Raw genomic sequence first — 5,528 nt, forward strand, 5'->3', positions numbered from 1 at the left:
ATATATATATATATATATAGGTGCAGGAGTGGCTGTGTGGTAAGTAGCTTGCTTACCAATCACATGGTTCCAGGTTCAGTCCCACTGCATGGCACCTGGGCAAGTGTCTTCTAGATATACACACATACACACACACATACATACACACGCATACATACACACATATATACACATAGATATACATACATATACCTATATACATATTCATATACATTTATTCACAATAAATTTTTTAAATCTTTTAATATAATCCTTGAAATAATACACTTAATAAAATTTTCTAAACACATGTTTAGAAGAGTGTTTACAAGATGTCTGTCATTAAGAAGTTTCTTTTTTTAATGTTAAAATTTGATATAGTTCATCCACCCCTAGGTTACATCTATTATCAGCAATTTTGTAAGATCTAGCATGACTAAGTATGTACCATTTAATGTTGTACAATTTCATACTATCCTTTAACTTCCATGTAAATTACTTAAACTGGTACTGTTCAACCTATCCCTGTTCCTAAAAGTATATCCCTGGTTAGCAATATGTCTTTTAATAAAATTTTCAGTTGACCCAATGTAAAAAATAATATTTTGCTTCAGATTCAACTCTATGTCTATATACAAGGTTTTTTTGCATACAAAAATTATTGAAATAACATTTATTCTTAAATCTACAATCACAAGTTCTATGGCAGTTATCAGTAATAGAATTATTATTATTTCTATTATTATAAAAAATGTCTCATTTTTTTATATTAATGAGATAATTCTAAACTAAGTTTTAGATACTGAAAAGCTAATTCTAATAATTTTATTATCAATTATGTTATTATATTCATTTTCTTTATTAAAATGTTTAGATACAGATCTGTAAAAAAGCTTAACTAAATTAGTTTTTATTTGTCTTGCATAAAGAATAATAAACCAAATATTATATCCATTGATGTATGTATGTATGTATGTATGTATGTATGTATGTATGTATGTATGTATGTATGTATGTATGTACGTATGTATGTATGTATGTATATATATATATATATATATGTACATATACATAATATATCTGTCTATCTACAGATAGATAGATACATACTCTGGGATATGCCAATACACACAGATAGAGAAATTAAGGCCAATAGACCAGATATAGTTGTCAAAGGTCATGAAGGAAAAAAATGCTTTCTAATTGATGTATCAATACCAGCAGATGACAACGTTTCCCTAAAAGAAATGGAGAAACTTTCAAAATACAAAGACCTGGAAATAGAGGTAACTCGAAAGTGGAATCTAAAAACAGAAACAATTCCTATCATAGTAGGTGCCTTAGGTATAATAAAAAAATATTCAGACAAATACATAACAAAAACACCAGGACTTACAAATATATAAAACATACAGAAAATTGCACTACTGGGCACTGCACACATCCTACGCAAAACACTTTCAATACAGTAACCATAAGAGCATCACAGCAAACCACAGCACATACCCAAGGCACACAGAGCTGCGCTCGGTAGTGAAGTGAAAGCACGTTATAAAAATAAAACTACTGAACAATAATAATAATAATAACATCGAAAATACCTAAGGTATTTTTCATACCTTAAGAATGAGAACCCAGGTTCGAAATTTCCCCAAGACACCTGATGAAGGCTGGAGGGTATATCATCCAAAACGTGTTAACAACAAACAAGATGAGGACAAATATCTGTCAAATGAGAATAATATAAATAATGTACGTAATTTCTCATTTCTTAAATATAGAACTCTAGGAAAATTATTATGAGAAATACAGAATAACCTTTTTTTGCACAGTTACACTTTGTAAAAAATACCACATGAAGATGACATCCCAAATAGAACAAAATAAAAACAAAATAAAGATTACAATAAAATCTACACAATAAAAAACATTTCAATTATAAAATCCTGAAAATATTATATTTATTGCTACCATTTATAGAAGTACCACACAAACATGACATCCCAAATAGAACAAAATAAATATAGAACAGAGATTAAAAGCTGCACAGTTGAAATATTACAATCAAGAAAACATATTTTAATCTTCAAATCCTGAAACTACTTCATGTTATTACCATTTGTAAAAATTTCACACACACATGACAAAACAAATGTTACAATAAAATTACAATGGAAAAAGATTAAAAAGTGTTGAAAATATTAAACATATGAGTATGAGGAAAATGTTTCACTCTTCAAATCCTGAAAACTGACTGAAGTCATCCTTAGCCCCAAGACCAGAAAAATCATTAGGGTGGTCAATACTGTCCCATGTGTCACTATCTTCAAAGAGGATGTTTTCTTCTATGCCATCTAATGCATTACTGATGCCACATTTTTTAAAAGATTTTACTACTACTACAATCTTCACAGCATTCCCTGATTTCAAGATTCACTTACACATCTGAGCAATTGTTGGCCTTGTCAAACGACCTGTAGGTGTTAGGTCATGGTCTTTGGCTCTCATCCACTGATTCCACTCTTCTTTAATAAATGCCTTAAAAGGCTTCTTGATTGATATGTCCAGTGGTTGTAATTGGCTTGTTGAACCACCAGGGATCACTGCCATTTTTGTTTTCAATTTCTGCACCCTTTCTTTAATAAACCTTTGCTTTGTGGGCACAAAACTGGTCCCACACAAGAAGGGGTGGTTTTTCTAAGGTGGCCACTGGAACACCTTGACCAGACCTTATCTAGCCATAACTTCACTCCCTCTTCATCCATCCACCCATTTGGGTGGACAGAAACAAAAGTTCCATGTGGAAAAGCTAAGTTTTCCTCTTGAAAATAAGCAGCAGTGGCAGTTTTGTTCCATCAGTACAGCACGATAGTACTGCAGTATAATGGGGTTTCTCATGACCAGATGTCTTTACACTTACGGTTTTGGACCCTTTAACATCTACTGTTCTATTTGATACCACATCAAACATTAGTGATACCTCATCCATGTTTTCAATCCAACCCAGTTCATAGTCAGTCTCTTTTCTTACACTGATTATGAACCTCTGAAATTCGATTATTTTGTTATAATCTTTTGTGCTATTCTTGTTTTCATAATCTTTGCCAGTCTGTGCCTCCTCATAAATCTGTAATACCAGCTTTATGTGCCACGAAAATCATCTAGACCACATGCTGCTGCCCTCACTTTTGATCCAATCATTATCATTTTTATTGATACTGCAAGACCCGAATGTCTCTCCCCAACTATCCACTCCTTCATCTTTTGCTCCAGTTCTGGCCACTTAGCTGCAGTCTGATGCAGGTTACATTTAAGTCTTGACACAGGATTCAACAGGTCCTCTTATTTCTTCCAGTAGCAGATCATTTTCTCGGTTGGCAGTGCTTCAAAATGCCTCTCTGCAGCCCTGTTGCCATACTGTTTGCCATATTCAATCACTTGTAGCTTGTAGTCGATTGAGTAAGAGTATCTTCTGCTTGAGGTTACCATAGTAACAGTTGTGCTAAAAGTTTTAAGTAAAATCTTCTGAAGCTGCAGATCACTCCTAACATCAGCAGGTCCAGGTCTAAACTGGTTAAGATCATGGCTTTCAGAGATCAAGGAGGAAGCCTATGGTGCTGTTTGAACACATGTTTCATCACAGAGAGTGAGTAAGTGATGACTGAACGCAACACATTTCATCACAGAAAGTGAGTAAGTGATTACAATAGTATTGTTATTAATATTTGCTTGTAAACCCTTTTAACATACTGTAGTTTTACTTCTTTCATTACTTAATAATGTTCCCTTAAAGTCAGGTTGTTTGAAGAGAGTGACAATACTGCAATATAGATACACATATAAAATATCACTTGTTAGTTCCTTCAACTAGCATACATTACTCATACATGAATGAACTTTTGTGATTGCAAATATTTAAAAAAATTTAATGATACTTTTGTTTATTTACAACTTTAACAAAGTACAATTTATACACTTCACTGAGCGGTCATATACAGGGGTTCAGATAACTGTTTATCATAGATAATTTTCTTCTGATGTTAGGATATACCTATGAAAAATGCTACCTTCGGCCTCCAGGATGCATGGTAAATTTTCAAGACTTATTTTAGGAAAAAAATTGCATCTTTGACATCAGGAAATATGGTTCAATTATAAATATTGGGTTAGAAATATTCCTATTATTCATTTGAATAAAACATGGGGCCCACAGATTCCACCCAGGTAACGGACCTAGTAGGCATATAGATTTTATATAACTTAAATAATGAATTTTCTGAAATTACAGGCAGATTACATAAGGATGATATGCTGTTTCTAATTAAATACCCATTGAATAAGAAATTAGAACTATATAAGAAAAAATTTCATAAATTCTTTAAAAATTGTGGTCTTTCAAGCTCTATTGAAAAAAAAAATAACTAAATCATTTTTTGGATAATAACTTTAACCTTGCAACTGGTAGATTTGAACCTTATCATAAGCCTAACATGAATCTAAGATATATTAATAATCTAAGTAATCATCCAAAATCAATAAAAAAAGCACATGAATTAAAAACATAGAAAAGAGACTAACTTATCTTTCATATAATGAAGAGATCTTCTATAAAAATGCTAATTTTTATAATAATGTACTTGAAAAAGCAGGATATAAGCATGAAATAAGATATTATAGACCCAATGAATGCATACTTAATGAAAATAATGAAGATAAAATAAGAAGTAACCCAAATATAATACATAGTGAATGAACTAAAACTACAGATAATAGTAAAATAAAGAAAGACAGTATAGATAGAAAAATGAAAAATCATTATATAAACCCGATGATAAATGGCCAAAGTTTTAAAAATATGAAGAATAATAAAATATTGTAAATATAAATACTAATGTTGATTATAAACCCATGAAACCTGATACTAAATATGGTAATAATAAATACGAAAATAGAAAATCTAGTAAAACAAAAATTAATACCATTAATAACATATATGATAATATTTGTAATCATAAATATAATATTAATAAAAAAGATATACTCCTTGCATAAATTCTGATAAATCTAATATAGATTATAGTTGTCAAATGAAACCAATACTTTGTGGTTTATTATCCCCTTTGCAAGTCAAATCAAAAGTAACATAATTAAATCCATTTAACGATTAATTCATAAACATGGTAGATGGCCCTGCTCAGTATGTAGAAAAGGAGTAGGTAGTAACTCTATAAGATGTACCCGGTGCAAGCTATGGACACATAAGAGGTGCAGCAACATCAAAGGCAGGTTAACTAGCAAGTTAGTTTTTGTTTGTGGCAGATGTTCAGGTGCAATAAAGACTGCAAACAAACAGGAAACAACTTCTATCTCATTCCAGGGTGAAAAACTAGAGGTAGTCGATAGCTTCCGCTATCTGGGCGACCAAGTTAGTAGTGGGGGTGGGTGCGCTGAAAGTGTAGCTGCTAGAATAAGAATAGCCTGGGCAAAGTTTAGAGAGCTCTTACCCCTGCTGGCGACAAAGGGACTCTCACTCAGAGTAAAAGGCAGAC

Source organism: Octopus bimaculoides, chromosome 16, assembly GCF_001194135.2.
Source record: "Octopus bimaculoides isolate UCB-OBI-ISO-001 chromosome 16, ASM119413v2, whole genome shotgun sequence".
In the NCBI taxonomy this organism is placed as follows: Eukaryota; Metazoa; Mollusca; class Cephalopoda; order Octopoda; family Octopodidae; genus Octopus; species Octopus bimaculoides.